This window comes from Helianthus annuus, chromosome 1 (genome assembly GCF_002127325.2).
Source record: "Helianthus annuus cultivar XRQ/B chromosome 1, HanXRQr2.0-SUNRISE, whole genome shotgun sequence".
In the NCBI taxonomy this organism is placed as follows: Eukaryota; Viridiplantae; Streptophyta; class Magnoliopsida; order Asterales; family Asteraceae; genus Helianthus; species Helianthus annuus.
In genome coordinates, this window is record NC_035433.2 from 266,568 (window position 1) to 280,189 (window position 13,622).

General features: G+C 40.6%; 1 long non-coding RNA gene across 3 annotated transcripts; it reads right to left on the reverse strand.

Annotated features, from left to right (window-relative positions):
* Positions 1–10,909: 10,909 nt before the first annotated feature.
* On the reverse strand, positions 10,910–13,422 carry LOC118482124. Of its 3 annotated transcripts, XR_004867351.1 has the most exons (4): positions 13,284–13,422; positions 12,068–12,153; positions 11,711–11,766; positions 10,910–11,092 (listed from the first exon to the last, which is right to left on the reverse strand). It is a non-coding gene; the product is annotated as an uncharacterized LOC118482124 (long non-coding RNA). The 3 variants fall into 3 exon arrangements; XR_004867352.1 differs by lacking the exon at positions 11,711–11,766; XR_004867350.1 differs by lacking the exon at positions 10,910–11,092 and having other exon boundaries at positions 11,505–11,766.
* Between the last annotated feature and the right edge of the window lie 200 nt (positions 13,423–13,622).

Sequence of the window (13,622 nt, forward strand, 5' to 3'; positions counted from 1 at the left end):
ATATTGTATCGTTTCCTTTCCTGGTTTTGGGTAACTTGGTTATGAAGTCCATAGTTACGCATTCCCACTTCCACTCGGGAAGCTCAGGCTGTTGTAGCAAGCCAGACAGCTTTTGGTGCTCGGCTTTGACTTGAGCACAAGTCAAACACTTTGCTACATGGGCGGCTACAGACTTTTTCAAGCCTATCCACCAATAATTTGCCTTTAAGTCTTGGTACATTTTATCAGCACCAGGATGGACTGAGTATTTGGAACTATGGGCTTCCTGGAGAACAACATCTCGTAGCCCCCCATAAATCGGAACCCATATACGTCCATTCAGCCTAAGAATTCCATCCTTGCTAAGAGTCAACTGCTCCGCAGTTACCCCCAGCTTTTCATTAGGATAATTAGCTTCCAACACAGCCTCTCGCTGTGCAGCCAAAATCCTTTCAATCAAATTATTTTTTAACTTCAATGCTCTTGGCATTGATTCGAATGGGTTTTACCCTTTCTTTCCTGCTCAATGCATCGGCGACTACATTCGCCTTGCCGGGATGGTACCTGATTTCGCAGTCATAATCATTCAGGGTTTCCATCCAACGGCGTTGTCTCATGTTCAACTCTTTCTGGTTGAACAGGTGCTGAAGGCTTTTGTGATCTGAATAAATCTCAAATTTAATACCATAAAGGTAGTGCCTCCACAACTTCAGTGCAAATACAACGGCACCCAACTCTAAATCATGGGTGGTGTAATTCTTTTCATGCACCTTTAATTGCCTTGAAGCATAGGCAATCACCTTGCCCTTCTGCATAAGCACACACCCCATGCCCGTATGTGATGCATCGCAGTAAACCACGAATTCATCTGTACCCTCAGGTAAGGTCAACACAGGTGCGTTGCTTAGCTTCTGCTTCAGTATTTCAAAGGACTCTTGCTGCTTTGGGCCCCAAATGTACTTTTCTTTCTTCTTGGTCAAAGAAGTCAAGGGCGCAGCAATCCTCGAAAAATTTTCGATAAATCTCCGGTAGTATCCTGCTAATCCCAGGAAACTACGAATCTCGGTAGGCGTCTTTGGCTCTTGCCAGTTCATGACTGCCTCTACCTTAGCGGGATCCACTTGGATACCACGCTCACTCACAACGTGTCCTAAAAACTGGACTTCTCGTAGCCAGAATTCACATTTCGAGAATTTGGCGTAGAGTTTCTCACGTTGTAGTAATTCGAGAATGCAACGGAGATGCTTCTCGTGGTCAGCTTGATTCTTGGAATAGATAAGGATATCGTCGATGAAGACTATGACGAATTTATCCAAGTATGGCTTGCAAACGCGATTCATGAGATCCATGAACGCGGCCGGTGCATTTGTGAGCCCAAAAGGCATCACTAGGAACTCGTAATGACCATAGCGAGTCCTAAATGCAGTCTTGTGTACATCTTCATCTCTGACCCTTAGTTGATGATAGCCCGACCTTAAGTCGATCTTGGAGAAGTAGCTTGCTCCTTGCAGCTGATCGAATAGATCATCGATCCTCGGTAAAGGATATCTATTCTTTATGGTAACTTTATTCAGCTCTCTATAGTCGATGCACAACCGCATTGATCCGTCCTTCTTCTTTACAAATAGGACAGGAGCTCCCCAGGGAGATGAACTAGGTCTGATAAAACCTTTCGCCAGCAGTTCATCCAACTGGGTCCTCAGTTCTTTCATTTCCGTTGGCGCTAATCTGTAAGGTGCTCTTGCTATCGGAGCTGTTCCAGGAATGATGTCAATTCTGAACTCCACTTGTCTATCTGGTGGCAAACCAGGTAGTTCTTCGGGAAAAACCTCGGGGTATTCAGAAATGACAGGAAGATCCTCGATCTTCGGCTTTGGTTCTTCAATTATCACCTGAGCCACGTAAATTACACAGCCTCTGTTCAAACACCTTGAAGCTTTCAGCATAGATACGTCTTCGGGCAATCCGTAATGCGTATCCCCTCGAATGGTAAGAGATTCACCACTCGGAGTCTTTAAAACTATTTGCCTTTTGCCGCAAATGATTTGGGCCTGGTTATGGGATAACCAGTCCATGCCTAGCACGATATCAAAACCCGCCAATTTGAAGGGAAGTAGAGATAAAGGAAAAGAATGGTTCCTAATGGATATTTCACATCCTTCTAGAACGGTAGAGACGGTTTCTATCGTGCCGTCTGCCAACTCTACTTCGTAATTTACGTCTAGGGTTTTGATTGGCATATTTAGTAGTTGGCAAAATTTCTGGTCTACAAAGGACTTGTCAGCGCCAGAATCAAACAGTACTCTTGCAAATATATTATTTACGAGAAAAGTACCTGTAAGCACATTGTCGTCCTTGACCGCTTCCTTTGCATCCAAGCGAAAAACTCTCGCGTTTGTCTTCTTAGTCTCTTCTGCCTTCTTGGCATACTTCGGGCAATTACTCTTTATGTGCCCCTTTTCGTTACAATTAAAGCAGGTTGCATCCTTTATCTTTTTGCACTCCACTGTCTTATGATCCTTGGACTTGCATAGCCCACAGGGTGGAGTCCTTTGTTGCGACTGTGAACCAGACGCAAACCTACACTTCCCGGAGTGAGGTTTCTTGCAGACCTTGCAGTAAGGTCTTCCATCAGCTTGCCCCTCCTTCCTTGCCTCCGACCCTTTCTTGCCCTCACCGTTTCCACGGTGCTTTTTACCGGACTTTCGTGAGGTATCATCCTCACGTTTTCGCTTTTCAGCCTCCTTGCTCCTTTGTGCCCTCAGACGGACAGCATCAAGTGTAAGAGACAAGGAGAGGTCAGTAACTGACCTGAAGGTCGTCGGCCTAGAAGCCTTTACACTGGCCTTAATTGCCGGCTCTAAGCCCCCAATGAAACGGGCAATCCTCCTAGGTTCTGGTGTCACGAGATATGGCACCAGGCGTGACATAGTGTTAAAACTTGTCAGATATGCTTGACAATCCAGGTTTGTCATCACTAATGAGACAAAATCAGCCTCAATCTTCTCAACCTCGTGCTGAGGGCAGTAGTTTTCTTTTATGAGGGTAATAAACTCCCCCCATGACATTTTGTACAAGGCAGACTTACCTGAAGCCTGCACCAGAGCTCTCCACCACGCCAGGGCCTCGCCCTTGAATGACTGGGACACAAACTTAACCACGTCCCTCTCAGCGCACCCGCTGATGTCCACAATCGTGTCCATCTCGTCCAGCCAGGTGATACAATCAACCGCACCTTTTTCCCCTGTAAATTCACGGGGCTTGCATGATACAAAGTATTTGTAGGTGCAACCCTTAGCACTGGACGCATCAGTATATTCTCTATCGCGGCGAACGCTGTGCTCAGTAGACGAATGCTTGTCGTCATCTTTCTTGGGTTCAGAGGGTGGTTTGGAGTGTGTCTTTGGTTTAGAGGGTGGTTTTGACACAGTTCTGCCTTGAGACTCAGTATTTTGACGATCAATAGCTGCCTGGACAGCATTGTTGATCAGAGCCTTTAGCTGTGCGCCTGTCAAATGTACTGACGCATTGTCGTAGTCATCTTCGTTTGTGTGGCTGTTCTCTCCATTGGGATCCGCCATTGTAACTTGAATCTGTTACAGAAGATAACAAAATTTTTAATTTAGGAGATTATTATATGATTGTCTTTTATGACAATTTGTCAACCATGGTACAGAGACCATATTTGGTTAACTTATTATTTCATTAAATATTAGGATTTGAATATATCCTATTTCAACTATATAACTAGTATTGGTGGCATAAAGCCTAATCATGAGGATGTTTTATAATATTAGCCGAGATTTCATAGAATCAAAGGCATAGAGATCTGAACCGTAGTTTTTTATCTCTTTCTGACAGAGAGTCATAGACTACCACTGCCTTTTGTCTTTATAAGACAATTATTATGGCCCATAGGCACTACACCTCTAATGGATGTCTTAATATGGTCGGCCCGTAGGCACTACATCTCAAATGGATGTTTTTAATACGGTTGGCCCGTAGGCACTACATCTCTAATGGATGTTTTTAATAATATTGGCCCGTAGGCAACGCATCACTAATGGATGTCTTTAATAATTCTGGCCCGTAGGCACTGCATCACTAATGGATGTTTTAATATGTTGGCCCGTAGGCAATGCATCACTAATGGATGTCTTTATAATACTGGCCCGTAGGCACTACATCACTAATGGATGTTTTAATAGTTCTGGCCCGTAGGCACTGCATCACTATTGGATGTTTTAATAGTTCTGGCCCGTAGGCACTGCATCACTAATGGATGTTTTAGTATTGATCACCTTCATTGGTGATTTAACCCACGATTTATAAATCATTTAGTAGGGTTTGAAATCCTTTAAAGGATTATTGTATAAGAATGACGTGCGTGATTTTAACGAATCACATCTGCCATGAATGTTAACATGCGTACAGAGGTTAACAGGGAATTAGAATCTTTTCAGCTAGGTCGTACCATCTTGACTGATCTTAAAAGACCCCAAGCTAGGTTTCACCCCCTTAAGATTCCTTATTAGGCAGATCAATATAAAAGGAATGGTTTTGATTTATTTTTTTTTTATATCTATTAAAACAAAACTCATAACATACATTCCAAAATCTCAAATACAATTACATATTGCCCTAAACGGGTCTTTCAAATAATACATACCTCCATAGAGGTTTTAAAATAAGTGACAAGTCCACGCAGGGACTAATACAAGATAGGTGTCCTTGCAAGGACTAAATATAAGTCCACGTAGGGACTGAAATACGATAAGTTGTCCACGCAGGGACTTATTTCAAAGTAGAAATTACAGTAGTACAACTATTAAGGGCTAATGGTCACGTTTCTTCTTTTTGCCCTTTAGTAGGTTCGCCAAGCCCTTGAGAAATCCTCGGTGGCTTTTCTTCTCTTCCTCGAACTCTCTCTCCACTCGATCTAGTCGATGGAGTATTTCTTCCTGTTCAGGAGGAGAAAAACGTGGTTGCGGCGCTTGATGCGGAACTGGAGGTCTGGGAGGTATTGGATACCCATGAGCTGAGTAGTCCGGTGGTCCCATGTTTCCATGTGCTCCGTCAGGGTAGCGCGCATTATATCTAGCCGACACCACATATGGGTCGCGCTCATAGCCGTAGTTGTATTGTGCTTGTGATGGTTCAAACGGGTTGTAAGCCGTCGGACCCGTATAAGCAGGTATGGGTTGTCATACCCAAATGGTGGCGAATTTCGTGCAGTAGGTGCGGAGTTCGCTTCTTGTATAGGACTTGAAGGTCCTTCTTCTTGTAGTGGCGGATAGTGGCTACTACTAGAATGTCGAGGAGTGCTGAAGTGGTTACCCCCTCCTCCTCGTGTAGACATACGAGCATTTGTCCTCCTACGCCTCGGCGGATCAGGTATTACTGGTTGTGCCGGTGGCGGAGGTGGTGGCGTAACTGCCTCAAAGCGTGAATCCTCAGAGGGATCCTGTGGATGTCTCGGTTGTTGTGTCTGATGAGATGGTGTGTTGTACCACTCATGTCGGTCAAACAAGGCCATAAAGCTATCTGGGCCTTGATACTGCGGACCATGATATGAAGATCCATCAGATACTTCTATCGGATGCGTGGGCGTACCACGAGCTGGTTCAGTTGGATCCTCATCTTCCTCCATGGGATCTTCAGAAAAATGGTCTTGTGGCCCTAGTGGAACAAAACCTGAAGGTTCCTGTATGTAGTCAGCCGGATTAAACTGAGCTACGTAGTATGGACTAGGGTCGTCATAATTCCGGTGCGAAACCGAACGTTGTAGAGGTATGAAGGAAGGTTGTGGGTTGTTGGGATTATTTTCTGAATCTGGTCCAAAGGAGTGCCGGTAGGATGGCGTCGAGCTGTGCGAAGTGGAATGCCTCGCTGGTTCGTAAAGATCTCTTCGTCGTTGTGGCTCTTCGCTCCGTGTCATCGAAGGATGTCTTGTACCAGATGGTCCAGCTTCTTGATCGTGATGTGTCACGATTTCTCCTCGGCCTCTTCGTCCCCTTCCTCTTCCTCGGAATATAACAGGTGGCATTTTCCTGCTCCAAAACTTATTAAAAATCAATTCGAAAATAAAGACAAAAAGGAGTAAAAATCCGAATTTGTCCTAAGTTATTGTCTAGACTCAAGTATGTGCAATTGTGTCACTGAGATTAAACACATTAGGATAGTGTTTAATTCACTCAATGTTGGCTCTGATACCAACCTGTCACACCCCGATTTCCACGTGTCTCACCGGTGGGCCCGGTGGGGGATTACCGTGACGATGTTGGCAACAATATAGTCAAACCACACAATTATATAATGCACAGCGGAAGCATAAGATAAATATATAAATTTCAACCTCTGATTGTAATATCAAAATGTATTACAGAAGTTGAATATCCACAGTGGATCGTAAATACAGATAAAGTATTGTTCCATCAGATACTGCAATCAAGCTTGCGAGGCTTATCCCGACGCTAGGGAGCTAATACCAGCCAATTACGTTTAGGTACCTGCACTTAATCTTTTTTGGGGAAAATACGTCAGTTTACACTGGTAAATACATTCAACTGACACATTTAAAAATGTTTATTAAAATTGATTTGAATGCACAAGGCACAAACTCTTTCATAACTTGGGAAAATTCATAATGATCTTGTGAACGTTTTACATGTTCTTTTATGCGTTCAGTAGCCCGGGTCGTGCCGGGTTAAAGATTTATAGACACACCACGTTTGCGTAAAACCGTAGCACAGAAACCAACGGCTACGTCTTTTAGTTTTAATGTCGACACTTTATACCGGGTGTACGCCTACACCGGGATGTCGATGGTCGTGGCCATTTCGTAAAATGATGCCGAGGATATCCGGGACAACGGTCATTAAACCCCCCAAAGGCTTATAAGCAACAAAACTGTTTAAATGAGCCAATCATATTTAATCAATTAACCACCTAAGCGATGGAAGTATATAATGCTCAATCAAGCGGTATTAGTATACCGTAACCCAAGCCCATATAGGGGAAATAAGTCAAAAGTATTTACCTTTGCAAGTATTAATCCTTAATTTAGATCAAGTCACCGATAGCTTTTACTGGGGCTCCTAATCTGGAACGAAGGTTTTAATTAACCTCTTAGAATCCTAACGGTCCTTGTATTAGCCGTAGCTTAAACCGGTTGATTCCGATATATAGATATGGTTAATTCGCACGGAAAGGCGAAAACCGAGAATGGAGTATGATTTGGACCCAACAAGTTCAGAGACTTGTTTCATATGGGTTTATAGTTCATACTCTGGATTTTGGGGTTCAAATAATATAATTTGACCCATATCGGCTATTGCACGAAAACTAGTTCCATGAGCCGTACCGTGTGCGCAAATAGGCGAAACGGTTAACCATAAGAGTCGTACGCTTATTTCCTAAGTCAATATGCCTTAAAAGTATTTTGGTATCAGTAGGATACCTTCCGTAATGCACGTAACGAGTTTAAGTTAATATTATGCCCCGTAGGGGCTTTTCGGTCATTTTAAAGACTTTAAAAGGGATTTTCGAGTTCTACAGGAAATCTGAGTTTCCCGAACAGCTTATAAAGCTTAAAATACTTTATTTATTATTTAAAACCAGTGGCAATTGGAATCGGGTCAAAAGACCTTGTAGAACTCCCGTTTTGGCCAAAAAGGGCATATTCGGTATTAACCGAACCGTAGCCATAACCGCAGGTTCTGAGCAAGGTAAAAATTATTAAAAATCTTTAAAATTCCCAAAATATTATTTTACCACAGTGGGTAAAAGTTTTGGTGACGAAAACTTGGGTTAGATGGGCGTTATGCTAATTGCGCCGTTAATTACAAAACTTTCTTAAAAGTGCGCCTTTTAGCATAACTCTCATTCTAGACCTTGGTTTGACGTGAAACTTTAGGGACATGCTTATAATTTAATAAGCAAGGTTTTGGTCCGTTCACGTGTCCGAAATACTCGTTTTTATTTTAAAAGGCCGTTACGGTCAACTTTTAGGCGAATGACGGAAATGCGCTAAAGACTCGGATAACTCATGAACCGACCACAGAGGCTTATACCAACATGTGACCTGGTCCTAAGAGAGTCCTAAGGTATATTTATACCTCACTAAAACGGGTCAGAACTGAAGTCAAAGCAAAAGTCAAACTTTTGCGACTTTCGGCTCCGAACCGGTTCTATATAGTAAATGATCGATTCAAACGAGCGCAAACAGGTTTATATACTTATTATCATGTTTTATGATTGTCAAAACAGGTTCCATAACATATACATTACAGATTATGCATAAATCGCTAAAATAGCTTTCTGTTGACTTTTTAACCGCACGTTTGACTCGATAATTGACATAGTTAGAGTGGTGATCAGGGGGAACCATTTTAGAGGTTTAATACCCACCTAAATACCAACTCAAAACTACTTTTGGTTCGTCATAAGACTGAACCATCGCTGAGTTATTTTAAAGTCAAACCGTACTTACGACGGTTTGGTTTTTAGCTAAATACTAAGCATAAACTGAAGTATGAATGATCAAGGCAACTTACAGAAGTTAGGACTTGAATATGGAGCAGGGAAGAACACTTGGGAGCACTTAGAATAATCAGATGGGAGTTGTTTGAGTTGTGTGAATGATATGAGCTTAAGGTGGCTATTTATAGCCAATGCCAAGCATCCTTGATCATTACAACTCTCACAATCAGACCAGAGGTGATGGTAGGTGTCCCCTAAGTGTTATGGGTCGAGCATAGGGTGCCCATGCCCCATAATTATGTGCATGATCGTTCACAAGCTCCAAAAGTCAAGAAACTACAAAGTTTCTGCATCTGGGCACTTTACGCGACCCGCATGGACATTCCATGCAACTTTTACGCGGGTCGCTTGGGATTAGAAGTTCAGACGCGTTATTGAGGAGGCTCGCGGCCCGCCTCAACTTATGTTGAAACCTTACGCGGGTGGCGTGATGTTATATTTTCAGGATTTTTCAAATCTTTTATAATGATTACAGAATCGGGCCATTAATAACGAAATCTTTCGTAATGATTTGCCTGACCTTTCGGTTTTGAAGGGGTAACCTTGCGGTTTGGCCCTCGGTTATTTACCGATAGGGGCCTCGTGTTAATTACCCGCATTATTAAGTCCCCGGTTTATTTATTAATTATATTGGAAAGCCTTAACTTTCACTGTTGACGCTTTTAACCCTTCTTCTACGTATTTGATCGTAACTTTCTCGTTTCATATCGAAACTTCGCGTAATTCATATATATTATTTTAGTGAGGGTATAATACCGTTACAAGTCTTGGGAACGTTAAAGGGTCACTCAGAGGTATTATTAAACATGTTGACACAGTTAACCCCTGTAGTTTGTAATCTCTCACTTTCTTCCGCGTTTTATTTTTGTACGATCTATAATTTATTCGTTTGAAGGTTTAAGCATTATTTAGGGATACTATACAGTATATTTACCCTTGTTGATATTTATAACCCTCGAATTTATATATACTTTCAAGGTTTGTCAAAATTAGTCCTTTATTTATTATAGATGCCACGTGTAAACAAATGACACGTGTTAACACATCATTGGACACAAAAATTCGAGGTGTTACAGTACACCCCCTCCCAATACTTGTCTAAATCATTTTACATGTTTGCGTTTTCCGGGTTCGAGTGTAAGTACACTCCCTCCCAATTCTTGTCTAAATCATTTTACATGCTTGCGTTTTCCGGGTTCGAGTGTAAGTACACTCCCTCCCAATTCTTGTCTAAATCATTTTACATGCTTGCGTTTTCCGGGTTCGAGTGTAAGTACACTCCCTCCCAATTCTTGTCTAAATCATTTTACATGCTTGCGTTTTACATGCTTGCGTTTTCCGGGTTCGAGTGTAAGTACACTCCCTCCCAATTCTTGTCTAAATCATTTTACATGCTTGCGTTTTCTGGGTTCGAGTGTAAGTACACTCCCTCCCAATACTTGTCTAAATCATTTTACATGTTTCTTTGTCCCTTCACTCGGGCTCATTATCCTAATGTAATACGCTTTCGTCACTCGGTTGTGCGTTTACATTATTATCAAATATTTTGCTTATCTGATTCATTTGGGTACTTTTTAATTAGTTCCATTCACCCCGCCCTTACTACATCGGATGTAAACGTGTCCGCCATAAGAAGTTCATGGTACCATATGCCACTACTTACTTGGCCAGAGTAAGCGATTAACACATGACATACATGACCTTTTTATAGTTTTCACATCACGCCCTATGTAAGTAACGCCTCTATTTGTTTCTCTTGAAAACAATATCCCGAATACATTTTCTATTCGGGTTGTTTTTTTTCCAAGTTTTTAATCTACATATGCAACTTTCAATTTCTATGTATTTGTTGCATATTACTATTTGTGCGATTATTTTAAATGTGCACCTGGTAATGTTTGCCCCGACGGGCGTTCCTTGCCATTAACCTTGTTCGCGGTCGTTACGCGATTTAGTCCTCGGTGAGCATGCTCCTCTTGTCATACTTCGGACCGTTCCATCATCATATCCACAATTTGTTTGACTCTCGTCGTCTTCAAACGCGAGTGTCCTTCAATTTAAAACATTCACAAAAGTTAGTAACGTCAACTTCAATAATCGCCCGTATTATAATACAAGGCTTTTTCTACTATACGCGTCAACGCGCGTATTTTCGTCAACTATATCAATCATTTTAATTGGGGTAACGTGTACCACACGATAGCCCTATGTGATGTTTACAACACTTTAGCATACTAAACTATTAACATACACGTACTTACCGGATTTGCAATCAAGCCTTGAACCGAACACACTTTACTTTTTAACCATGAGCTCTGATTACCAACTTGTAACACCCTAGTTACTAATTAACAATCTTATATGTATACGCCAACAATTAGATGTGTAGTTAAGCCTACACATACTATAAAAATACGAATTTATTAAAACTTTTACAATTCATAAGTTATTCTACATAACGTGGTTGAATTCGTTGTTAAACATTTGCAATGTGTTAGAGTGCGGAAGCATGTATCTATATCGTGTTCGGTCCTTCGTCGAGCTTGATCGTCTTCCGGCATCCAAAATGTACCTACATTTCATAAACACGAAATGCTTTAGTCTTACGGGTTTTAAAACGTGTCCAAACGAGTCCGGGAAACCATTGATTCCAAAAACAAAAAGTTGAAAATAACCTCCACCGTAACTTACGGTGGCACCGTAAGTTACGGTGGCCTCTGTAATAAAATTTTCCTACCGTACAACAGTAGGCAACCACCGTAAATAATTCAGCTCCACCGTAACTTACGGTGGCACCGTAAGTTACGGTGGCCCCTGCATTCAGCCTCTCCATTTTGCCGTAATTGACACGAAATCTTTCGTATCTTTAAATTCGCTTGTCCGTTTGACCTACCATTTCTTCCTACATGTTTGTAATTTGATTCTCCATCATATGGAGTTAAATTCCGACATCCGACTTAATAATAATTTTTTTTTAGACTTTTATGCATTCGGCTTATTACCTTTTTACAAGATTTTGACCCGTCTACGCTTAAATGCATATTTTGACCCGTTAGAGAAAATTTAATCATTTAAGTTTAAATCCCACTCTCTACTTTAACATGTCATTTTTCTACATTAAGGTATTCACATATCTTCACCAAATTTACGCGTACCTAGCGCGGGTCAAAGTATTGACCCGTTTTAATACCTTGCCTTAATAATTTGCTGATTCATAGCCACGTAAATTCCATAAGCCGTTTTACCCTGTGAGCATTAGATTTGACATGCACTTGTTAGTCGTTATTCGTCAAATGATGTTAACATTACCATTTGACCTGTTTAGTCTAAACGACCAACATTTTGCACTTATATTTGAATGGTATTTATTTACCATTTCATTATTTAACCCATTTCGCCCCTTTTTGTCATTAAACATGGTTTTTTATCCTTTTATTCTTCCTGACCCGTATCATTTCGTGTCGGAACCCATATTTCGGATATAACCTTGGTCGTGTCTATAATCTATAAAGTAAATACGTATAAAAAAAGTGTAAGCTTTACTTACCTCGCGTCCGCGCAAACATCCTTCGCATCCATCATTCGTTTGACCCGTTCCTTTCCAAGCTCCCACCTAGCTTGTTTAGAGTCAAACTATATCATAACATCCATAAGATGGTTAGATTGGTCATTCTATACAATGGCCATCACCCTATGGTCTCTTTTTTTTTTACACACTTATCAATCAAAACATGTCATATATTCAACAACTAGTTTTATGCCAATATTCTTTTCATTCATTAACCGTTTGACCCGTTAGTGAAGTTACTTATACAAACTAGTTAGTAAGTGATTTTAAACACTTTAAGCACGTCACATAAAGTGTTATTTGTTCCCAACAGTCAATACTTCATGCCTAAAGCAAGTATGTACAATCCTATGCCTTTTTCTTGGTTAATAAGAACATTACTAAAGTGCAGCGATTTTGTATTCAGCTGCTGTAATTGACCATTTTGACCCATTTAAAAACTGAATTAGATCAACATGTTCAAAAATGGATCGTAGAACTCTAAAATAGCTTTCTAGGCATATATGGCACGTCTTCTAACGATGTTCCTATGATTTTATATGATTTTTACAAAATCAGCTCTGAAGTAAAAAAAAAATGCTTCCAATCAGCTTGCTGTCAAAACAGTTCAGCCGACTTCGGATACTGTTTTGACCCGTTTAACATCAGAATTTAACAAACATGTTCAAACATAAAACGTATTATGTTTCAATAGCTTTCTGAGCATATAAGGCTCAACCTCACAGGTTGTTCCAATGATTTTATATGATTTTTTTTAAAACTGCAGCCCAATAATTTTTAATCCCAATCAGTTTTGTTATATTTTCTTGTTCAAGCATTTCATCAAGCACCTTGTGTGCAACACGAAACATCAAATTTCTCCAGCCTATTTAAGTGTTCTAAACCCTTAAATTCTAGCATAAGTAACAAGTACTAACATCAAACTTCAAATCCAACTTCAGGGAGTTCTACTAACACAATTTAACCATTATGATTCTAGGGTTCATCATGTTTCTATAAAACTCATTTAGCACATAATCGGGTGATCATGAATTCACAATTATGAACATCAATTCAACAAGTAAATGACTAGGGTTTACTCCTAGACATCAAATCATTCATAATTTCATCATATAACAAACATGCAACCATCAAATTTCAGATTTCTAAGTTTACCTAGAAATCCAACTAGAGATTTTTCATAAAATTTACATACCTTGTGACTCCTTTTTCAGTGGGGATCACTAATACGTGCTCGGATTTCGATTTGGACCAGATTAGAGCCTTCAATTGATTGATTTAGTGAGAGTTAGGGTTTTGGTGAAGCTCCTGCTCGTTCCCTGCGTTTTTAATCGACCAAACACACCTAAGTGTGTGTTTGGTGGTGTTTATTTTGTTTTAATCTTTCAAGTTTCCCATTTTAACGGTTTTGGTCCCTCAGGTTTTCTTTTGATCAAATAAAGCTATGCCTCACCATTAGTCACTTAATCACAAGCCACTAACTAGGTTAATTACTCCTAGTTATTTTAACGGGTTCGGGAAATTATAACCTGTT